At 39.4% G+C, this 25,545-nt stretch overlaps 1 long non-coding RNA gene across 1 annotated transcript; it reads left to right on the top strand.

Moving 5' to 3' along the window:
- Positions 1–2,086: 2,086 nt before the first annotated feature.
- LOC120410032 lies at positions 2,087–23,632 on the top strand. The gene is made up of 2 exons (XR_005601959.1): positions 2,087–15,433; positions 22,604–23,632. It is a non-coding gene; the product is annotated as an uncharacterized LOC120410032 (long non-coding RNA).
- Positions 23,633–25,545: the final 1,913 nt, after the last annotated feature.

Raw genomic sequence — 25,545 nt, forward strand, 5'->3', positions numbered from 1 at the left:
GTTATGCCCACTACACCTTCCCAGAATGGATTTTGGCCTAATTCTGCTCTTTCGTACACACACACACATGCTCACATATACATACACACCCAGTTCTTCTTGGCAAAGCAGTTCCTGCTCACACAGATGTCTGACATAACTGTGGGCACTGAAGTCACCCAAAATGCACTGCCTTGGTCCTGCTGGCCACACTATTTCTGACACAGGCCAGGATGCCATGGATGCCATAGGCCTTCTTTGCCTCCTGTGCACACTGCCAGCTGATGATCAGCTACTGTCAGCTGGCATTCCCAAGTCCTTTTCTGCCAGGCACCTTTGTGGCCACTCTGCCTGGAGCTCTGCAAGGGGTTGTTGTGACCCAAGTGAAGGTCCTAGGACCCGGCCTTTTTGAACCCCGTACAATTGGCCTCGGCCCCTCAATTCAGCCTTTTCAGATTCCTCAGCAAAGCCTTCCTGCATTGCAGCAGATAAACATTCCCACCCAACTTGGTGTCATTTGTGAACTTACTGAAGATGCCCTCAATCCCTTCATTCAGATCACTGATAAACATTTTAAACAGGACTGGCCCCAAAACTGAACCCTGGAGAACACCACTTGTGACCAACCACCAACTGGATTTAACACCATTCACCACAACCCTTTGAGCTCATCCAGCCAGCCAGAATATCCATCCAATAAGGATGAAGGTTCCCTTTTTTTTGGTCACATATTTATAAAAACATTTTTAATTGTCTTTTATGGCAGTAACCGGATTAAATTCTAGTTAGGCTTTGGGCCATAAAATTTTCTGCCTGCATAGCCTCACAACCTCCATGTCTAGACTTAGTTGTTTTTGCCAGCTGTATGTAATTCAGTGGTATGGACTTCCAAATAAGGTATTTTATTAGTTGGAAGGCTTAGATTGTTTAGAAACATGGAAAATACATGTAGGGCTTTTAACTTTGAGGTCATTGGTTTGAGCTTGGTCCAGCCTGATAAGAAACCAAAAACATTAATTCTGTATGTTCTCATGCAACTCTTCCAAACAAGTATTTCCTAAAGTATAAGAGGGAGGTCATTGCTGTTATTTTTCCTTCTTTTTCCTGCCTTCCCTTCTGAGTTCAAACTTGAACACTTCCTGGTAGGATGATCTGCTTTGGCTTTTTGAAGAAATGCAGCAGTGAATGTTCTTCTGTTGAAAGTATTTCTTGTTCCCACCTACATATTGTATATGAATAATACTTTGTGATTACCTAGTTGACTTCACTAGATGGCCTTTCTGCTAGATGTTTTTCACTGTGAACACCCTCTTGTCCAGGCCATATGTTCTGGGTTTATTTCACATAAATTCAGGTATTGAGTCGAATCACATAATTTAAGGGAGGGTTTCTCTAAGCCCTATCATGTGGAAGAGAGAAAAGCACCAGGTCAGCATATCTGGAGTTTTATGTGAACCACTTTATCTTCAATAGCAACACATTTGCGCAATTTTGCTTAATACATTTTGAGAACTGGTATAATTTGGGATAATGCTTAGGTGCAGAAAGGCACACTCAGTGTCAGATTAGAATGTTCACACTGAAATTTGACATGTATTCAGCTGGATTCAGGTTGAGTTTTGATGCCAAGATTCAAAAGAAAAATTAAGGATGTCTGCAACAGATAGCTGATGACCCTTGGAAACCTCTAATTCTACTAGACTTGCAGTGCAGGCTTCCCTAAGAACTGAAAACTCAGGATCCTATGTAATCACAAAAGTTTCCCAATCTATACCTGTGGGAACCTGAACTCCTGGAGGCTGATTTACTGTGATCAGGCTGGTTAGCATACCTGGGGAGCACTATTTTGTTGCAGCGGGGATTACTGCAACAAGCATATTTCAAACCAGGAGTCCCGTGGAAACGAAGTATATATGGACAGATTCATGGTAGATGTTTCAGAGATGTTTATTTCTCCAGCTGCATGGCCGGGGCTCTGCTCAGGAACCCTGCAGTCACGGGACCTGCGGGTCCTTGGCCACCCCGGGGAACACAAACCAACCAATGGGGAATGAGGCTGACCAGGGGCAGGGAAACCCCGTGTCTCCCCGCCAGGGCCCATCTCCCAGGGCTCCATGGCAGGGGGAGGGACCCCAACACTATTTCACTTGAAAACACACAAAGAAGGTGATGGCACTGCATAAAGACTGTTTGAGGCTGAAGATATCTTTGGGGTTTGGGTCCTTTGTCACTGGCACTACTGCCAGCTTCTTATGCTTCTGGTGGCTTCCTCTCCCTTCACTGTTGCAATCCTGGGTTAAACACCAGTATAGGGATGAACTGCAGCTTTCGTATTAGCTACATGCATATTCAGGCTGTCAGATTTTCTAAGATGACTGTATAGTGAATGGCATTACAGAGGTAACTGTCCTTATATTTTCTACTGTTTTTCTGGATCCTTCATTTTTGATACCTATTGCACTATGGATGTTGTTTTTCATTTACAGTAGGCCATATTCTTTAATAGATACCTAAGGGTGTATTTCATGGTTACTGCCACAGTGATTGCTGTATATTCTCCTTGTTTCTAAAATAAATACTGTACACAAGTCCCATTTTAGAAAAACCATTCTCTCGGCTCCCAAACACCATTTAGACCAGTTAAACCTTCCACCACTGCTTTGATCAAGGTCTTGCTTAATTTTGAATCAATTTTTTCCAGCTGATACCTGAAATACCAGTACTGGGGGTAACCAGCTACTCAAACTGCTTGTGAACCCTAATCAATAAAATGTTCAAGGAGGAGACTGGCAGCAGTATCTAGGTTTTCAGCTCCATTTTTTTCATGGTCAGCAAGCAGCATAGACACATTGCTGATGTGAGTTGATGCTGATCTCTCTTAGTCCAACTTGTATCTCCATATTGCTCAGTCTCTCTGAAGCAGCTGAGTGTGTCTGCACTACTGTTTTCCTAAGACCTTGTGAAGGCATTGGCTTTATACTTCATAAAAATGCCCACAGTGTTCAGCTGGCCTCCTTTTGTCAGTTTAGGAGCCAAGTGGAGGGGAAGCAGAGTGAGGAAGAGAAGAACTCCCTTAGTGTCCGAGCAGTCGAGTGAAAGGGGTGTGTGTTACTTGCAACTGCCACCAACAATAGGGTACTGTTGGTGTTACCAGAGTCTGTGATATTTTCAGAGACCTGAAAATGACATTTTATTTTGGCATAGAAGCAGAAATTTGTCCTTTGAATTGCTTGTACTTTCCCACATTGCAAATATTGCTGATACAAAGAGGGAATGATCAGCTTCTCGTGGGATTTGCAACCATTTATAGAGAATCCACATAAATTTGCTTGTGAGATTTCCAGAATTGGTGGTGCCCTGCATGCAGCTGTGGGAAAGATGGGGTGGGCTTGAACTGTACATGGGAGAATGGCATCAAAAGCCCTGCCTGTGCAGTAGCCTTAGGCTGTTTTATAACCCAGTTAGAGCACTGCTTTAGATGATTGTAATATGTGTCAGTACCTGTCATGGCTTGATCTCACACAGTGAAGATTTTGAGCTATTTTAACCCTGATCACAATTCTGAGCAGTTACTGCATTCTATAGCATTACTTCCATGTGCATAAGCATTCAACTTTACATCTGTATAGGTGGCATAGCAAATTGTTTACCCTGATTCCTGATTGAGATGATCTCACATGTATAGTGTTTCAAATGCTCTTTTTGTAATCAAGTCTTCTTCCCCTCCATGCCCACATGGAATACGGTGTTGAGTATGTAACATTGCCAAATTGCATTTTTCAGCTGGAACTGGCTGACAACACTCATTTTTCAGAACTGTAAGCTGTACCTCTCAGTCACAAAATAATCTTCACATGTATATAAGAGCATAGGAATGGTTCAGACAGAGTCTGTCTAGCACAGTACCCTGCCCTAGCAGTGTCCATGTCTGGACATGTAAGGAAGGAAAAATTGGGCAAAATTTTGTCAGTTTCTAATACACCTTCTATGATGAAGGCATCAAAGCTTTACACAATATTTATTCAAGGTGTGAATGAATGATGGATTTAAACAATGACATAAAGGTTTTCCTGCTCTGTTTGGTTATCCTTTCCTAGTGTTTGCTAATATTCTAGTTGGTTTTTGAACACTGAGTTGGTGCTTTCACAGTGCTATCTAGCCTAAACCTTTCTGCAGAACCTTTCTGCAGAATCCTTCTGCAGAATCCTTCTGCAGAATCCATCAGCCCATTTAATATGTAACCACCCGTTTTACATGTGATACCAGATCTGTTTTTCCACATGGTTTTCCCCATGACTTCACATTTACCGACATAGAATTCCACCTACCATTTTACTGCTCAGTCACTTAGGATGCTGCTCTTTCCTACACTACCTTGAATGACTTAATATCATCCACAGGCTTCACCATGGCACTCTTTGCCAGGCTGTTTACAAAACATCTTGCACTGCACACACATGGCCAAATTTGTGCTGGTTCTGAGACTGTTACACTCCTTGAACTGAGGAGGTTGCTCAAACCTATCCAATAGCTGGAAGAACTTTACCTGTAGGGAGGGAGTGTCCTCTAATTACTTGTTCGCTGTGAACTAAACCAGCAGATCTGCACTGCACTGTTCTTGATATGGAAGATTTAGAGGCTCTAAGAAAAAGATAGGTTAGATACCTATTCCTGGATAGGCTGCACATCAGGAATCTTATCTTTAAACTTCAGCATTCAGATGCTCTTAAAATATCTTAGGCTGAGACCTCTGGACTGTCGAGAAGTTTTTTAGGGGAGTTTTTTAGTATATCAGTATGATGTGTGTAGCACTGGCTTGACAGTTTTTGTTGTGAAGTTCCTTTTCATATTTGTGTGTCTTTGGTTTTCATCATCCCTTTATGAAATTTTGAACCAACAGAAATTTTCACAGAAACCTAAATGGCCACGATGGAAAAATCTACAACTTCCTGCCCTGAGCAGCAGTGCTGAAGAGTTGTGTATGATTCATACTGGACATGGTCCCAAATTCATCAAAAATATTACTGGAATTGCAAAAGTGGCAAGTCATTGTGGGGGCCTGGACCCTGCCAAATGCTGAACTGAGGAAGCTGCAGCTCAGCTAGCGTTGAGTCAGCTCGACTTTGCTGTCATCAGCAGAGCATTCCCATTTTACACCAGCTGACAGCCCCATCACAGCTATCAGTTTGCAGACCCAAATGCGATGGGATTAGAAGCAATCACCGTAAATTACTGCTTTGTGCAGAACAATCGGGGGGCTCAGCAACGGATGTGCATAGGTGGCATGGAAAGAATTAGGCAGCAGAGACAAAAAAGTAAAAATGATGGAAAAACAATGATCATATCAAATTATCAAGATAATATATCTTACTGAGGTTTACTTTCCTTTGTTGAACAGTAGTTGGTTTTACAAAAATGTTGTCTGGCATGCAGGAATATTCACCATCTCGTTAGCTGATTTGATTCTTTGCAGGGAGAGATTATTCCGTCTGCCTTGTTTGAATTCATTTTCTATTCAGTATGGAAACAGTCACCCTAGATCTGGGTTAATCCATCTTCTGGTGGACATCGTGAAATCTGAATGAACCGAAAAAAGAACAAATTGCAGCGGGTATGTAACAAGCCCCTCTTCTTTCTGTTAAACCTCTGTTAATAACGTGTGAAGGAGTGACAACAAAGAGCTTCTGTCCTCTTTATAAAAGACCCTTAAGGGCAGAGGCAGGCTGTAAGAAACTATTCTTTTGCTAATGATAGCTGAATTACTGAGAATGCTCAGTGTTAAAACCCCACGAAAAGGATCTTGTACATGGAAAGGAAGTATTTCCTTGGATGACTTGCTAATGACTGTCAAACATTTGCAGCCATCACACAAAAGGAAGCATTGTGAAGACAAGGCACAAGCAACCTACTGCTACCCCTGTGGTTACATTTGCCAGTAGCTGTGAGCTGTAAGCACTCGAGTAGTCCCACAAATTAAAAATTTACTCCTGATTCTGAATTTTCTTTACTTCACTCTTCCTACTTGTTTCTTTTCTTTATTCTTTTTTTTTTTTTTTTGAGCCTCAAGGGTGGCTTGCTTGATTTTACTAGAAAGGTCTTTGAGCCTTTCAACCACATACAACTCTTTCTGAGTTATAGAAAAGACTTTTTCATACCAAGTTTTTCACTTGTTCAATATCCTTAGGTTTCTCTCCTCAGCTCAAAACATACTCATTAATATATGTGCTATGTGTAAAACATAGTGACTTGAAGAATATTCTTGCTCATAGCTATACATCTTGTATGTGACTTAAAGGTTAACTTTTCCTGTGTTTTAACATGTAGTCCAGTGTCTAGCTTACAAGGGGCAATTTAGTCCTAATCACATATTTTTTGTACTTTCAGAAAATCCACCAAAAAGGTGATCTCCCTGTATTCAATTTTAACTAGTATTTTGTGGTTTGGGTTTTTTCCCTCAAATACAAGGCAGAAAAACAACAAAAGGATTCATGGTTCAATAATTGCATTATGTATAACAAAGGAACATCATCACAATGTCCACAACCAAACTCTCATAATAGTAATTTTTTATAGCAGTCATATTTTGGCAATAGCACAGAGAATTAACAGCTAATTTGTGAGGAGGAAAGATCACTCATGCAGCTCATGCTGCATGCTAGACTCAGACAGGTGTTACACACTTTTCAGCACTGGGATAGCATCAAGGGACAGATTTTTGGGGTGGAACTCCTATAACAACAAAATACTTAGAAATGAGGCAATATTTCTTATGATGGTTTAAATACTGAAAGCTATGCGTACATTAAGTTTTCTTTTTGTTCAGTTGCTTTTTTACCCTTAGTATAACTTTATTAGTAAAGCTCTGTGGGCAAAATTTTAGGCATGGATATGGTCTATGATGGAAAATTTTTCTGTCAGTTTGGTGTCTCAGCTGAGCTGGGGGAAAAAAATCCCACACCCTAAACGCATTTATCTGTCCACACAATATGGAGCTCTAATCTTGGCTTAGCAAGCATCATTAAAGCAGGCGTGGTGGAGACACTGTGGAAAAACACCTTCAGTATTTTGTTTTGCTGAAATAGCTCTGCTAGCAGAGCAAATTCACAGAACCTCTTCAGTGGAGAGAAACAGGTTAATAGTACAGCTAATTATGAAGCATTCACTGCAGGAAAAGTGAATATAGACTATATTACTATTCAAGGATATGTGCCTTGAAAAGCAACATGCCTAAAAGCACTAAAGAATTTCAGTGAACAAATTATCTATGTGCTCCTGACATCCTCCTGTGATTAAAAGGGTAAATGCAAGCCTTGAATGTATGGACTGCAAATTGTTAGAGAGGATTTGCATCAAATACTAAAGAAATGATGGAGTTCTACCAGAGCTGGAATAATACATTTAGTAATAAGGATAATTAATGATAGCAATAACCTAACAAGATGTGTGATGATATCTCTGTAATTCAAAATATGTATATAAAACCAGTTGTTTTTAGCTAAAATATGTATTTGAGTTTAAGGAAAAAATTACTTTTCGAAACCAGCATGTTATGCTCCTTGCATCTAGCCTTAGAAATGGAACTGAACACCATCACAGTAGAGGTGGATTACCTACTTTCCAGGCTTAAAGGGTACCTCTCACAGGTTTAAAAAAGTCCCCTGTAAGGAGTGAGATATCTGCCTTAATTATAGATGCCTAAACATGAGATATCTGAGTTATCTGCTCAACCAGTATGATCAACAGCAAGAAATAAGCATCAGAAGAATGCTGTTCATCTCAGCTGAAAACATATATGTAAGACAGATCAGATAAACTGCCCTCTGCAGATGACGTTTTTGTACTGTGAAGAGAGAACTTGAAGGAGTAGCTTCCAATATTTAGGCAAGTTTATTAATGCAGATGAATCCCTTCAGAGGTGTAGATTTGGCAAAGCAAAGGGCTTCAAGATTTTTTTCTTTAGCTTTTCTTAAAGTATACAAGATATGCTACTCCCAATAGAAAAGACACAAAGAAGTATTTTTTCACAGTAAATTGCACAGATTGCTATCATTCACCTCCCATTGCAGCAATATCTACATCACGAACCCACATTCATAATTTTCTGTCTGTGAATGACACAAAGGACAGAGACACTGAGGATTAAAGGCTTGATTTAAATCCCATTAAAATGGGAGAGACTTGCATTGACTTTAATGGGATGTAGATTGAATGCAGAGGAGGCTGAATGTTGAACTGCTGTCAGGCTTGAAGTACGGGGGGTATTAAAGGGCAAACTAATAATGTTTCTGTTAAATGTTAAGTACCCATTCTTCAGAGAGACTTGCCAAACTGGTCATTCAGTCTCTTTCAGGATGACTCAAGTGACTCAGTAAGCAATAAACAAAATTATTAAGGTAATTGCTACTTGTCTTCATGTCTTCCAATCTTTGTTACATTCCAATAAAGTAAGATAGTGTTTACTAGGATGTGTTTACTAGATACTATTAACAATTTATTTCATATGATAGTTTTTACCATCTGATACTGTCAAGGAATCTGTCTTCTATTGATGCATTATTTGATCCATTTACAGGCCAATGAGGACATGTAGGGCTACATTAAGGCTACCAGTTTTGGTACCTGTGACTCCTGTGGACTGCAAGCCCTTATATATCTGGAAAGTCCTTAGATACCTGCACAAAATAACAATAAAGCCTTCTGCAGTTGATAGGTGCCTATGCTCCACTGAGCACATGGACAACACTTGGTTCACTTCTCCATGTGAACAGAGGCAGGACATGGAGCTCATGAAATAGGAAATGGGAGCTTTGTTTTTTGAGTCCTTCTTTTTATAAGGAGCTTTGAATCCTGAGCTGCTATTTTATATAACCTCTGCCAAAATAAAGATGCAGGGATGGTCCTCATTTTCTGTTAAAGATGAATCTCCACGCAGGGATGAAGGGACGAGGCAATGGGCACAAACTCAAACATCAGGAAACACTATTCTTATTGTGAGGAAGACTGAGCACTGGAACAGATTTCTCACAGAGGGGCAACCAGCTGTAGATGGTCTTGCTTGAGCAGGGGTGGTGGACCTGATGACTTCCAGGGTCCCTTCCAACCTTAACCATTCTGTGATTCTGTGATGAATGGCAGTGTCTGTGAGGTAATGGGGGTGTCAACCAGGTCCCTGCTTCTGAATCCTTGTGAGAAGAGAAATTTGTGGACAGGCATCCTGGCTTCAGCTCAGTTCTGATAGGACTGCTCAACCACTTTTTATTAATAAAGGGATTACACCAGGGCTTGATGCAAGCACCACAACACAAACTTGTCTGGGGAGCACTTGTATCCCTGATCTAGGGAATGTCCTAGGAATGTGGGTATTCCTTGTGTCCTGGGTATGGGGTGGGGTATCCACAACTTCGAGCAAGCTGTTTCAGTGCCTCATCACCCTCAGAGTAAACCCAATAGCTAATCTCAGTCTACCTTCTTTCAGTTTGAAATGTGAAAGTAAAGATGAGACATGCTGCAAATGGGACATATTCTCAGTGAACCTCCTGTGCAGCTGATCTCTAGTCATGCTGCAAACAAATCCAGGTTATGTAGACAGGAGATCAGGATATTATTCAGGATTTCCACACTGATATTAGATGAATATTCTAAATTCTCTTAAAACTACCATAATTAAGTTTCCAGGCAGAAAATGAAGCCGTGTGGAAGCAACATGGCCATTGATAACTATGCGTATTTTCAGGAATTCTGAGGAACAGTAAAGATCCTGTAGAATTCTCCATTGGCTGCCTGGACCAGGCAAAAGATGTGTGGAAAGTATAGCCTGGGAAGTAATGGTCCTCTGCCGTGGAGTAGGAATGTTTCCTGCTTGCCTGTGGTCTGCTCTCTTGGTGAAAGACCAGATGCCAACACAGATAGAGCATTGCTGGTTTTACCAGCACGGTGATAAGAGTGTAGTTTCCCTTGGTTGCTGAGGCTGGATTTTCCCAGAGGTTTTGTGTGATGTTCTGCAGAAATGTGCACAGATATGGATGGATTACATTTGGAATTTGGGACTGGAAACACCCATTATATCATATTCTCAAATTAAGTTAATTAATCTATTTAAAAGAGCTCAAAGAACCTGTATACCAAGAGGTCATAATGTTCTCCACTGTTCTTGTAAAAATTTAAAACATTATATAAATTTATTAAAAGAAAAAGATCCCACGTGCAATTCTAGGTTTGAAATTTAAGACGTTTTATTGTTTGGTTTGCTTTAGAGATAATACATGGTACTGGAAATTAAACTGAATTTAAACATTTCTGTAGATGCCCAAAATATTACACACACAACCTCCCCCTTGACACATTTTAGAAAACATTCTAAGTGCAGAAGAAAAAAAATTACATAAGTACATTGACAGAAATCCCAGACTTGCAAAGCAATCTATCACATGACATTCAGGTAGACTGTTTTATTTACAGTTTGTTTTAAGAAAAGTAAAAGGTTTTTTCCATCCTCAGTTTTAGGTTTGTGTGTATCTCTGCCAATGTTAACCTTGTTGTATCTTTGCTATCTATGCCACCCTAAAAACCTGAATGTAGAACTAATTCCTAGCCTGTCTCACAAGTTGCAGCTTAATGAGTTTTTTCTCTTTTCATATATAACAAGAAATACAAATAGCAATCCAAAATAATTTTTGTGAATTAAATACTTCTGCTGACTTGCAGTGACCTTACCATCCTTGTTCTAAATAGAGAATTGAACAGATCCTATTTAGTCTCAGACAGCAAATCCAGCTTTTTTGTGATGAATTTTGAAATGTGTTTGTGAGGCATTCTTTCTGGTGAAGAAAGACAGATTTCATTTGGAGTTTTTTTCTTTACATTCAGGGCTTTGCATAATTTTGTAAGAAAGGAAAATCATGAAAGCACTCAGTGCTCATGCTAGCTGGTGACTATTTCATGTCAAATGCAGACATTGGAGTAGGAATGAGAAGCCCACATTTGTGAGTGAGTGCCCTAATTGCTGGAGAGGAGTAATCAGCTTTCTGCTCCTTTCCAGACTAATCAATCTTGGCCTCACTTTTGATTTATGTATAGTAGAACAGATGAGCATCAGGGATGGATAAGCTTTGCTTCTTGACATAAACAGCCTGCAGCCTGATGTCTGGTACACATTTTGGAGGCAAGAAAAGGTAAACTTTTTTTTTTTTTTGAATAGTAAATACCATTTTTTTGCATAGCAAATACCCTAGTTCTGAATTTTAGAAGGAAGGTGGTCATGATCGGTGTATTCTTCATGGAGTTTATGCCTTAGAAGTGTGTTTTGTGTGCACAGAGTGTACCTGCCAGACTGGGTTTCTTGGAAAACAAGCATAATTTAAAATCCCAATTATGTATAAACATGAAATATATGCTGAGCTGCTCAGCTGTGCCAAAATTGTAGCCATCTGTAGCTTAGATGCAGACTGTCATAGGAGGTTGACATCACAGGTGCAGATGTGAGACAGTATCCAAAATTTCACTGCCCATGTAGAGTTGTTAGTTGGGTCAATAACTACAGGGGGGAGGGTGGCTGGGGAGGGGATCTGTGGGAGATGACCCAGAGTCCTCAGGGAGGTGTCTCACCATGGATTATACTGAGTGCATCAGCTATGGCACACAAGAGGACCCTGGGGAGAGCAGGCAGGACATCTCCAGCTGTTCCAGTCACTGGTGTTTAGGGAACTGAAAGCCTCCACTCAGGCCTTAGCAAGGCTGATACCATTAATCTGCTCTTTGGTTCCTGGTTCCTAGCATACCTCAATGTACCACGTTATGCTATGGATACAAAACCATGGATCTAGGTTTGGCCCTTAGTCTTTGGTCTTGTAAGATATTTTCACAGCTTCTTAAAACAAATGGCTTAAACCCCCCTGATCTTAATCCAATTTTTCCTGTGTCTAAAATGAGTTATGTTCTGAAGACTTCCTGCAACAATACACAGGCCTAGTCTGACTTGTTCTTCCTCTTTCAATTTTTCTTTTAAGTATCCTAAATGATGGTTGTCACTAGAACCAGGAATCCAGACACATTGACATCAAAAACAATTGTAGTATGTATGTGGCAACAAGGGTGGGGGGAAGAGTGGAAGGAAGAGGAGCACTTTGAAGATGTCATGATAACTCAGGCATGTTTAGATTCAGTAAGTAGGTGTGCCTTTTTCTGTATCCTGCTCATCTGCAGAGTAGGATGTTTGAAGAGAGGGAAAAATGAAATGTTATTTCCAGTAAAGGGGAGGAGACTTAACAATGGCAAAATCATTATGAAAAAAAAAACGGTGGAGGGAACATTAGAATTTTTAGCCAGAAAATAACTGGGAAGAAAAGTGTGTGTATTTGAAATAAAGATGAAAATTGCTGCCTTTTTTGTTTTCCAAAACACTGATGTTTATAATTTATTTGTGACTGAATTTTATAAAACTGTTGCAGTAAATACAAGGCTGGAACTGAATAATATTTTCACCTATTTTTTTTGTTATTTGCCAGCAAAATAATTGAAATTACATGCAAATTCAACCTATATTTGCAACTAACAAAATTTGCTTGTTTAGTTGGAAACAGATAGATGGACTCTGTACATCTCTTAGTACTTTGGCGGAGGTATCTCACAGGACCCATGTGCTGAGGTGGCCTCCGGTGTATCCCACAACCAGGGGACCAGTCATTAAGCCTCCCTCAAATTTTACCTCCTGTGCCTCATGGTCTTGACAAACTGAGAGCCATGATGGAGGTGCACCAGCAAGGGTTTAGTGAAGACTCTACATCATGTCTGCTAAGAGTATGGGAGAAACCGTTCCCCAAGTGGCTATCAACCACAAAACTGGCAGCTGTGATCAATAGGACACACCACTCAGTGAAGCATTTTTAGCAACAGGGCAATGGCACATTAAAGGCTAGGAGCTGTGATTTTGCACAATGACAAGACCCATGTGTAACTGCAGAGAGTTTCTTCCAGCTCTACTATTCTTCAACCTTTCCAAGCCTGCTGGCAAGGTGAGGACAACCAGAAATCACCAAAAGCACTGCTGGAGTGCTTGTACTCTTCGCTCCAGGAGTACAGATATCCAGTAGGAGTGCAAGGAGGGGATACAACTAGTTCAAGAGCAGTTAGTAACTACAAGAGTAGTTTATATTTTGCAGAGGTTTTCAGGGCTTTATCCATTAAAAAAAATTTAAAAAGTACTTCTGCTTTTTTTTCCCCCTGAAAGTTAAGGATTTATCCCATAATCCAGATCATTAAGCTGCAACTTCAACATAATACCCTTGTCTGAGATGATCTTGACTTTTGCCACTCATTTGGCTGACAACCCATGTTTGGAATATTATCAGAACTTACCAGAACTTTTCATTCTCACATGTGAAGAACTGAAGTATTTAAGAGACAATGAAACAGTGTTAATAAAAGATATTGAGAGAAAGTATCAAAATACCCCAGATATCTAGAGGTATATAAAATATTTAAAATATCAGCATGAATTTAAAATTATTTTTTCAACAATTGCACATATATATATATATATATATATATGAATATAAAGTTGTGTGCCGGAGATAGGGGTTCTGCCACATAACTTGAAAAACATTCACTTTGATATGTGCCAGATCAACCTTTCCTAATTTTGCTCTAAGTATTGCCCATTTGAGCCTGGTTTGAAGACAGATTCACCAAGTTTCAGTGGTCTGTTTCCCTCCAGCTCTTTGTTACCCCCTCAATGCTATTTACAACCCTATATCCAGCCCTAAAGCAATTTGTGAGTACTTCTTAACTAATTTCAGGAAAAATTGATCGGATTCATTTCTTTAGTTTAAGCAGTTTACCTGGTTGCTTTGTCTGAAGTGGATTAGGAAACCCTAATATAAACTGTTCTTCTAGCAGAATTGTAGAAATGCTGAAACCTTTGGCAGTGGCTTCCGCAGCAAGACTTCACTCAAAGGAGCAGGGCAGGGCAGTGATCTCCAGGGACAACTCCTCAAAGCACAAGAGGACCATCCGGATGTGCAGGAAACAGCAGGTGTGGCAGGCAGCCAACTTGGCTGAACAGGGAACTCATTGCTGAGCTCAAACACAAAATGGTAATACACAGAAAATGGAAGTGGGGTCACCTAAGGAGTATGGAAATTGTAGTTTGAGCTTGAAGGGGTGAAGTCATGAAAACCCAAATCTGGCTGGAGTTTAAACTGATGAGTGATAGGAAAGGTAACGAGAGGGACTTCTATAAGTACATTGAGAGAAAAAGGAAAACCAACAAAAATACTGATCTGCGGCTGAATAGGACAGATGACTTAACGGTGAAGTCTGAGTGACTTGGTTCTTACTGGCAAGGTCTGCTTTCCAGCTTCCCAAATCTCTGTGGCAGAGTCTGGGGTGAGAGAAATGTTACCTGTAGTAGGGTGTGTTGGAATTAGAGACCACTTAAACAAATCGGACATATGCATTCTGTCCAGCCCCACGGACAGAATGCATGAAAGATTGCTGAGGGAGCTGCTGTGTGGCATTGGGATGCTCTTCAGCATGGTCTTTGAAAAGTGGTAGAGAGTGCAGGAGGTTCCTGGAGATGTGACAAAGACAAATGCCATGTACACCTCCAGAAAGTGCAAGGAAGAGGATCTGGGAGACTACAGACCAGTCAATCTCACTTCAATCTGTGGGGAAGTTATAGAGCAAATCCTCTTGGAAACCTTTTCCAGGTATGTGGAGGAAAAGAATGTGATTTATCAAGGGTAAATCATGCCTAGCCGAGTCTGATTGCCTTCTATAATAAAATGACTGGGTGTGTGGACAAAAGGAAAGCAGTGGGTGTCCACAAATCCTGAAAAAAAGTGGAAGGGATCACTGGAAGTACTGGCATGTAGACAAGAGGCTTATAAAAAGACAAAAGAAAATGTATTACATAACTTTTCTAAAACATATTGCTTTTTATTTTTTAAATACATGAAATTATTTGACAGATTTAATCTACGAGAAAACATGAAGGGTTTTAGTTTGCTAAATTTATTATTTAGTGATGAGTAAGTGCCTATGTTTCAGTTTATTCTTCATTTTCTTATCAGCTGATTGCCAAATCATCGTAGTAGACAGTAACAGTTTACACTGGAGGTATTCTGTTCTAAGGATCTCAGAGTTTCTGTATAGGCACATCGTTTTTTTAAAGTAAAACATTTCAGGTTTAACAAAAGCTGCTGTTTTAGGTTAGGGGAGTATATTTCCACCTGGCCTCTGCTCTGCCATGAAGCTGATGCTGAGAAAGCACGTTGGCATGGAAGGCTAACGGGAAGAACACCAGAGCCACACATCAAAAGAACAACTGGGATTTGTAACCGTTGAATTCATGTTTGCAGAGGTGCTACAGGAAGTGTTTGTGCTGGCAGCCTAGATGTGTGGAGCCAAGAAAAAGAATGGAATGATACTCTGCCCTTTCCTGGGATCAGACAACAGAGTAAGTTTTAGCCTTCATATTTGTGTCCAAAGACGCACACTAAAGTTTCTACTCACCACAGCCAGAGAAAAAGCAAACCAAATACTGTATGAGGGATTTTTCTTTTTATTTTGTGGCTTCCTCTCATTGCCTCAAAGTAGGCAATAAATGTAAAAAAATATAAAACACATTTTAAGTGTGCACAAATAATACATATTATTAAAAAGACTACCAAGGACTGCAACTAACTTTAAATAGATTTTTTTTTTCATATCTGACGCTGGTCTTTGGTATGCTGCTATGAAGATATAGCTGTTGAGTGCTATGTGAGTTTAACTCTTCAGTGATAGCAAAGCTTTCCTATATGTCTTTTGCCTGCTGACATTAGGGTGGTACTGCTGTGTGGTGATGGGGATGCTTTCACTGCTTTCTGTACAAGGTAATGGTAACTAGATCTTTCTGAGATTGTTTTCTCCCTTTAAACCTGTGCTGGTCCATTGCCAGATAGCTGAAGTGGCAGGATGCCTGATTCATCTGAGAGCAGCAGTGTTGGGGCCCTCCCCCTGCCATGTGGTCCTGGGAGAGGGGCCCTGGGGGGGAGGCATGGTGTTTCCCTGCCCCTGGTCAGCCTCATTCCCCACTGGTTGTTTTGTGTTCCCCTGCACGGGCAAGGACCCTGGGGTCCCGTGATTGCCGCAGTTCCTCGGCAGAGCCCGGCCATGCAGCTGGAGAAATAAACATCTCTGAAACAGCTATCAAGAATTGGTCCATATCTATTTTGTTTCCACGGGCCTCGTTGTCTGATACACACGTTGCTGTTTCCCCACTGTAACATAGCAGCCTTTGCTATTCAGTCTGCATCTCTTATTTGTATGCACAGTACTGATTCTTATCACTCAATGTGATACAGATACCAGTTAGAAGAAAAAATATGAAAAGAAATATTAATAACTAGGACTTGCTTCGAAATGTGTTACTAGAAGTTGAAAAAGCTGCACTATCCCAAAGAAAACAGTGTTGTATCTAAGAAAATAAGCAGTTTTGATGTACAAGAAATCAGAGCAGAACAAATAATAAAAAAGAAGACATATTTATGAGTGGTATCAGAGATATATTTATGAGTGGTGTCACTGAACAGCATAGAAGTCAGCAAATAAAAAAAACTAATGGAAAAAGATTATAGAATGGAAGAGTAACCGTCTGGGTTAAAGATATTTTCTGAGTAGATCCAAACAAAACCAATACTTACAATAATAAAGGCAGGATGACCCTAATAGAAATGCAATGACTGACATAAAGAAGGCAGAAGCATTCCGTAAGTGCTTCAGTTCCTTGATACGGACTGGGGAGAAAAAAGAATTATGTCTTCCTGTTGGATGATGCTGATCTAATATCCTCCAGTGGTGCTAAGCATAGCTAGCAGGTGCATGACATCATGTGATTTTAAGTTAGCAGTTCCAGTAACCTTGCAACCAAACCCTTATCAAGATTAATGTTGAGATTAGTGTAAAGAACCTCTGGTTGCTTTTCAAGAAGCCTTGGAATTTCCAGAGAACTGCAGAGAAGTTAACACTGTGCCATTATTTTAGAACAGAAAATGGATAAAAGCCCAGAGCTGAATAATGCAGGTCTGGCAGTCAGAGCAGTGTATTAGGACAAATAATGGATCAGTATACATACACAAATTAAAAATATTAAGATATATTAATATAATTAATTTCAGTCAATAAAATTGAGAGAAATATATCTTGGCCAAGTTACCGAATATTTTGGGTGAAGATCCAAGTTTGGTTGGAGAACTGAGAAACTTCTGGTAGAGTTTTGACTGGGTACTGTGTGAGATTTTCTTTAATACACCACAGAAAAACAGGTCAATGTAGCACACATTATGATGAAGCAAAACTCTTTCTCTCCAAATATAATTGTAAATAAGAGTGTATCTGTGTCTTGTTTGATTAACTGTGTTTTCCATGACGTGCCAGGGGGAGAATTTTTGCTCTATGTCATTGAGCATTTTTACCAATAACTGGCCAAAAAGACATCGCATTCTGTCTGACAAAATTTGGTGATGACACAAGATTACAGGAGTGAAAAATTTCTAAGAAGATAGTGATCAGCAAAAAAGAGTATCCAGGGACACTGTGTAAGCAAGAATAGGAAAAAAAAAAGACATTTCTGTACAGCCAAATAGGAGATCTGTCATACAGGAATAGAAACATAAGCCATAAAAACAGGAGAAAGGACTTTGCTGTGAAATAGAGATTCTGAAGAGGACGTTATTGAGACCACATGGGAAAAAAAGGGCAAATACTACCCGTAGGTGTATCCACTGGAAAGAAGTGGAAGGTTACAGCCTTGCCACTTTTGGCAGAGAAGCAATTGCTACTGGAATAGAGTGTCCAGTTCTAGTGCTCAGAATTCATGATGGATGTGAATAATTTGGAGAAGGGTCAACGAAAAGCCATGAGAATATTAAGGACCTGGAAAGTCTCCAGCAGTGCAATCTCAGCTTATCAACATGATGACTTAAGGATAACTGGTCACAGTACACAAAACAGGACAAATAGCAAAGAGCTGTTCAGTCCAGCAGTCAGAGGTCTGACAATCTCCTCTGTCAAAAAGGTGAAGCTAAAAACTCAAATACAACTTAAGGCACTTTTTTCTTAACAATCCATTAAGTTAATGGCTATATTCACTTGCTGAAGCAGTGTGGTATCACTGGTAATTTTTTACTCTAGATTGGGTGTGTCTCTAAAGGCAAGTTTACTTATTGTGAAGCAGAAATAACCCTGTGAGACCTGTGCACTCTGTCACTGATGGGATCAGACTGTCTATTTGAGCCCTTCTGCTCTTTTTATATGCCTGCATGCATATGTGCTCTGAGAGAGCTGGTTATCTGCATGGCATGACCCAGGGATGATGCTACCTTAGATCTGATAAGCAGTACAGCAGTGTTATTCTGGTGATGAGCTCTGGCTAATTAACCGTGTCACGCACAAGGGCCAGTCAATCATCTGTGGTAATGTGACTATGCTGCTTCCCTTTGTGGAGCTGGCTCTATGCAGTCCAGGGTTGTGCAGCTGTTTGATGTATGTACAGTTCAATATAGACCCTAAGAACGTATGTTTTCATGTACTAAAAAAATGGTCACAATAAAGTGCTTCTCTCTTTAATGAAGGTAAAGTCATTACTGTAACCTGTATTGTGGTATTTTAAACTCTTGTATGTATCTGGACACCAGATATAGCTGAGACATTACAGGGTGTCTGTTTCCCTCTGCATATTAGCCACATTATGACACATTATTCCTGGTTTTCTTAGATGTTTTTTGGCTCTGATGTCCCTACATCATTTAACGAGAAACATTGGACAGAGGACTTATTGTGACATTATTCATACTGAGAAGAGGAAATAGATGATGAGGAAATGAATAACTCTTCTGTGAAAAACTGTGAAATGACAAAAATCTAATGGAGACATTTTCACAGTTGTTTGTAACTGTTTATCGTATCAGTCAGTAGGCGAGTCATTGCACCAGAACCTCTCTTTGTTTACTCCAGATAAATATTTGCAACACACAAGCAATTATTTGTATTACTGGGTCTCATCCCTGGAATCTTCCGGAGACATTCTCTGATTCCATGATACCTGTGTGGGCTAGGGGTGTATATTATATACTCTGCCTTTAACAAGGGTTTCCTACATTTTGTAGTCACTTGGAACTTTACAACATCTTTCTAAAAAGGCTTCCCTAAACCAACAATGTCAATACACAAATATATGATGAAAACTCAAAATTAATATTATAGCATTCTCGCTACATGCAAGCACAGAAACACTTAAATAATCTGAAAAATAAATAGGAATTACACAAAAAATAGGTGAGAAGGTTGAGGATGGATCCCTTCCCTTCCCTTCCCTTCCCTTCCCTTCCCTTCCCTTCCCTTCCCTTCCCACAGCTCCTTTGAATACTATTCAGTTCGGCACTGAGGATCCTCTCCCTTTCACACAAACAAGAAGCCATTTCTTCAGGCCCAGAACCTCCAGCTGACTGTGCTCAAAGTAGTAGCCACGGACCAATTCTGCTTATCTTCTGCTTCAGAGGAAGGGATATCCCAGAAAACAGCTCCTTAGAAGAAGTGTCTTGCTGGGATAGTCATGGTGGCCACAGGATTGTTTCCATTCCTTCCTTTTGTCTGACAATCCATGTTGCCCAAACTCAGAGTGGGAAGGTAGCTTCAGCAGAAGGCACCACAGAATCACCTGGATACAGCACGAACAGGGACGGAAAGAAGGCTCTGCTCAAGAGATCTGTGTATTCAATGGTGGCTTGAGCAATGATGTGTTTGATTTACATGAGATAGAAATAAGGGCTAGCTTAGAGGTTGGACTTCAACTTGACCTTGTCTCATGTAATGTCCTCATGAACACCCTGAAGAATATTTATCTAAAAAGTAATCACTCTAAGGTTGTTTGGAACTCAAACTGTTTTAAAACCATTCTTAAGCAGGAGCTACCTCTGTCAAGCTGGTAGATCATTTCAAGTAAGACTTTGCAAGAATCATTTGTGCGTGTGGTTCTGTTCTGCACTTTTGGGCTGTTTATACACAGTGTACACTTAAAGAATTGAGTAAGAAATAAGAGTCTGGGAGCAGTCTGGCAGATGGCACTAGAATTCAAAACTGTCTTGATGAATCAGAGACCACTAAGGTGGTCTGTAACCATCAGTGTGAAACTGTAAAGGTGAGTCGTATATGCTGCTACAAGAAGCAAAGATCAGATGAACGTGTAAAGATAATTTAAAGTTTTTATGATTGTAAAAAGAGAAAAATCTCATTCTGGGACACACTGAAAGGAGACTCATATGTATGATAAATATTTTGTAGAGTTCCAGTGTGAGATAACTTTGATTTTAATATCTTTCAAATACTGTGCAGTAGTTTGTCAGTATCTATCAGGTGCCTATTACAGCAAAATGTCACAATCTTAAGTACTTACGCTGCAGTTGCAGCTGAAAATCTATAATCCTGTCTTACATAGAAGTCTGGTGTTCTTTAATGTGCTGCATATTTTCAGGAGTAATGTAAAAGTATATTGATATGAATGAGGTAAAGGAACTGACAAGCCTTGTCAAGTAGGGAGCATTGAAGAGACAATTACTAATCGAGCGGACAGTGTGTTCCCTCCTCCGGTTTAATTGCTATTAAGGAATGCATCTCCTTATATTCATTAACTGTACTTGACATCTGTATATATGTGATGTGTGTTCCACAACTTCCTTCTTGCTTTTCAAGAAGTGCAACAAAATCAAAGGTTTCTGAACAACAGAATTACTGCTTCAACATCACTCGAAATGCATACAATTGTTTATGGGACAAAAGGGAGGAGAGTGTATACATTATCACTAGTGTTGCCTTACAAATAAGACATGCCTTTGCTTCTCACCCTCCAAAAGATGCACTAGGTTCATCTTATTTAATCAAGTTATAGGAAAAAAACTATTCAGAAAAAGAAATGCTTGAGAGATCAGGGCTTTATATTTCCTATACAATGAAATAATAATGCAGTGAGAGGCACCATCATAACTTAATCCCTGTTGAAGGATATAAAAGGGTAGACAAACCCCAGATAGTCTACAGAAAGAAGACACGCAGGCTTTGAATATTTAAACTAAAATGTAAACATACTTGCCTGGTATTATTAGCACTATACCTGATATGCATTTGCCCACACTAAACTAAACTAAACTAAACTAAACTAAACTAAACTAAACTAAACTAAACTAAACTAAACTAAACTTTCTAAGAAGGTTCAAAACATCTTTGTCTGGCAAACATCCATTGATTTCAGCTGTCCAGCTATCTCACAATGAAGTCTGTTTCGGTGTAAGAGAAGCTTTCCAAAATATCCACTGAATACCAGCAGGTGTTTATACACTTTAATGATATCCTCCTGAGCCTCTTTTCTCGAGGGTATGGGGTCCTATTTCTCTCAACCTCTCTTTATCTGTCAAATCCTCCAAAAGTGCATTTAAGTAATTAGATACTTTAAAGCAAATATTGCCAGTTCTTTGTTGATTCTTTCAAACAAGTATATTGGAGAGGCACTGGAAAGGGACTATTTACAAGGATACGTAGTGATAGAAGCAGGGGGTACAGCTTTAAACTGAAACTATGGGTTTAGACCAGATATTAGGAAGAAATTCTTTATGGTGAGGGTGGTGAGGCACTGGAACAGTTTGCTGTGAGAAGCTGTGGATGGCCCATCCCTCAAAGTGTTCCAGGCCAGGTTGGATGGGGCTTTCAGCAACCTGGTCAAGTGGAAAGTGTTTCTGCCTAGTGCTGTTTCCTTCCAACCCAAACCAGTCTATGAAATTTCTGAATATAAGCAAGCAACTCTTTTTTTTTTTTAATACAGGAAATAAATGATGATGAACTTGTTCTACTTGTACAGTCTAATGGTTCAAACACTGAATCTCACCTTTCTAAGTATTTAACCCTTGCTTAGGATTCACCTGACAGCAGACTGACACTAGCTCAGTCTACCCAAGATTTGAGTTAAATAGAAGTTAGTCTGTTTTGCTCTGGAAGCAGCGCAACTACTTCAGCCCAAGCTTGGAGAACACTGATCTCTGCAGCTCATGGCTTTCTACACTCAACCTTGTAGACATCCTTAATGCCTATTCAAATATTTGAGCACTATTTAATGAATTCCAGATCATAATAAATCTCTCCAACTATACAAATAAATCATACACAAAGATTTAAAAGCCTTTTAAAACGTTTATAAAACTTAACAAAGTCAGTAAAAAAAGGGGTGATTTAGATCCACTTAAACTTGAGTCGACATATGCTTAAAGAAACTTTAAGATACTGATTTTACATTTAAATTTCACTTTTCATTCTGAAACACTCACAAATATTCTACAAACTGACAACAGATTCGGGAGGCTCCTACTTTCTAGCATGGAAATGCAGTCACCTCCAGCACAAGACAGAGCAGATGTCTCCATACAGAGTGTGAAAGTGAAGAGTGGGGCAGGATGCTCTGCTAACCCATGCTGCAACTGGCGGGAAGTGAGAGGAACAGAGGAAACAGATTGTAATTATTTAATTTGGAATTTGGCCAGGAGACCATGGCTGGCATTCCTGTTCTTTTGTAAGAGTGACATGAAATGTCATTTTACTGCAGGTTTTGCAACTCATTGGGAAGACTGGAGTAAGGATGGCCAGACCTTGAAGAGTTGGAAAATTTGGTTACTTCTAGCTGAAAGCTGTAAGCTCTTCAGGCAAAAGCACAGTAGAAGTCACAGCAGATCACACATGCTATATACTTCTTGTATTTTTACTCCCAACTATACCTTCTCTAGTTTTTTCAGCATCTTTTATATTGTGACCAATATCCTGACTTATGTAATATATGTATATTTGTGTACAGACACAAAAGTAAAAATGCATATATGCATAGATATGTTTATAGAGTAATTTAAAGGCATTTGACTTGCATACTATTAGAATATAAATTTATTCTTTTTCGGTCAACTAAAAATAAGTTGTTGAATTCTTGCATAAACTGAGTGCATATGTAAACAAATATTAAATGGCCTCACCTATTTGTGACATATTGTTCTTCCTCTGAAGACATTTGTAAGTGATGTATCTCAACTTCAGTATGAACGCTTTTATAAAGATCTAATACTTCCAAAATACTAAATAATGGGTTGTAAATATAAAGAAGCTTGCCATATTCTCTGGCTATTTGTTCTTTAACATCAAATTTGGGCAAACAAATTTAACAAGAGAATTTTAGTATTTAGGTTGACAGGAAGTGTCTTCATAACCTATGTGGAGGTCCTTGAAGCAGAGCATTATTGTCATGGGTCATTTCACAATCTGCTTCCATCTCCTATAAAAATATAAAGTTCTGAAATTTTTGAAAAGTATCTTTTCTGTTGTCATTAAATGGCCATAAAAGTTACACCATTCACTGCTATGAATTACTTAAATTATAAATTATTAAAAGGACAAAATTTTTATAATATTCCTAACCAATTCTCTTTGAATTTATGAATACCACGTAATAAATGTTTATTCGTAGTTTCATTACATGTCACAGTTTAGCCATTCAGTGTGAGTAGTACATGATTTGTCAGCATTTCAAACTTTTATTACTATAAACTGATATCCACATCAGAAAACAATAAAAATATTTCCATCAGTGCTCAGTGGTCTTTATTATTCATGCTAATGAACATAAAAGTTTAAAAATGCCATAGACTAGTCCAGTGGTTAGGCAGACATTCATTGCTTGCATGAGTGACACACACAGTTTACATTACTCATATTATGGCATGAACTAATGAAAAATTGTCTCCAAATATATGAAAATCCCCTTAAAATTCAAAATATGAGATTAAAGTGATAGGACACATTAAAAGTGGTGTGTTTGTGGTTTTTTTAAAGACAGTGGGCTACATTTTGTTCAGACTGTTACGGTTTTTCAAAAATTCTTTATTTCATTGAAAACTTTTTCAGATAAAACTCACGCAAAGCATTCTGTATACCACACAAATTATATTACATAATATGAAATATATTTCATTTGTATATTTACAAGTATAAATATGTAAATACATATGTATTCTTATCTATGTACTCATATAAATACACATCAAAAGTGTATGCACCTGGTTACTGCATGTGTTCAGTATTTGACTACAGCAGATGTGAACCTTTCATGCTATATCTATGCTAGTTCCTTGAGACCAGTGGGGCCAAATTTGTAGGACGTGCTACTTGCTGTAGGTGCATTCCAGGAAGAAGCTTCCTGCATCTTTGGCAAGATCCAGTCTGGTCCTGTGAACACCCATTAGCAATTATGATGCTTGTTCCAGTTTAGTTTAATTAAAAAACAAACAACCAACCAAAAAACCAGTTTCCTTTACATCTGCCATTTCACTTGCAGCTCCAAGTAAAACTTACCAAATCCACCAGTTTTGGTTTTGTTAACTTGGCATGTTTCTCTCCTGCTCCTGCAAAGGCTGCATGCATTAAACCCATTTATCTGGGGAAGATGTGAGCTTCTTTGGGATTTGTCATTATTCTTTTTCCCGATAGCTTCAAAGGAGAGCCATCATCTGACTCCCTTGGTTTCACCATTGATCTGTTTCTTCGGGGTAATCCAGCTTGTACCCTCTTCAGGGTAATCCACACAAACTTTGGGAAATGAATTATCATGAAAATTTAAAAAGGCAGCAAATGCTTCCCCTCATCCCACTCACCCAAGAGCAAAACAAATTGAAGCAGCTTCTGGAGGATGTGGTTTGTGATGGAGGTCTGGTTACCCTAACTCCTTATCAGTGTGTCCTTTCAGGTTTTACTGGGTTTCAGGATTTGACTCCCACTTTTTTCCAAAGCCTCTAGGGTGGCTACAGAGGATGCAAAGTTTTATAGCAACACTGAAGATATCTACTGATGGGTATCATATAGATATTGATGTGTCTGGCTACTTGCCACCTTGTACTTTAAAACTCCTTTCAGATACTTCCTCCCACAATCAGGACATCCTTGGATTGTCACAATGATTTAATGAAGGTTTAGGATACTGATCACTAAGGTAAAATAGTAATTTCTGAAGGTTTTACTTTACATTACAGTAAATTTTTCTTACTGATAGTAAGAAAAAGGGGTGGGGGGGGGTGTGGTGCCTTTTCACTGGTGACACTGAGCTTTGGGACCTCCTACACAGCTAAATGACAGTATGTAGGAAGACTGACAAGACCAAAGAGATGTCACGGTTTTATTTAATGACTGCACTTTTAAGTCCTTTTGTCTGCCTTGGTCTTCTGAAGTGTTCAGCAACTTGGCTTAGAAACTTGAACCCAAGAGCACAGCATGTACATGGAGAACTCCATTGCCTTTTTGAGCAGAGTACAAGTCTGTGGTGGTCAGAGCAGCAGGCTGCAGGAGAGTGCAATAAAATGTGAACCACTCTGTGGACCAGAGCCAGCCACAGGTTACCAGTTGGACCATCCTGCCCCACCAACACCAGAGTGCCAAATCTGCCCTGCTCAAGAGTGGTCAGAGTAAGTCAGTGTTTGAAGAATGCAAGATATATGTACATGCACGATGTTG

Source organism: Corvus cornix, chromosome 1 (assembly GCF_000738735.6).
Source record: "Corvus cornix cornix isolate S_Up_H32 chromosome 1, ASM73873v5, whole genome shotgun sequence".
NCBI classification, from domain to species: Eukaryota; Metazoa; Chordata; class Aves; order Passeriformes; family Corvidae; genus Corvus; species Corvus cornix.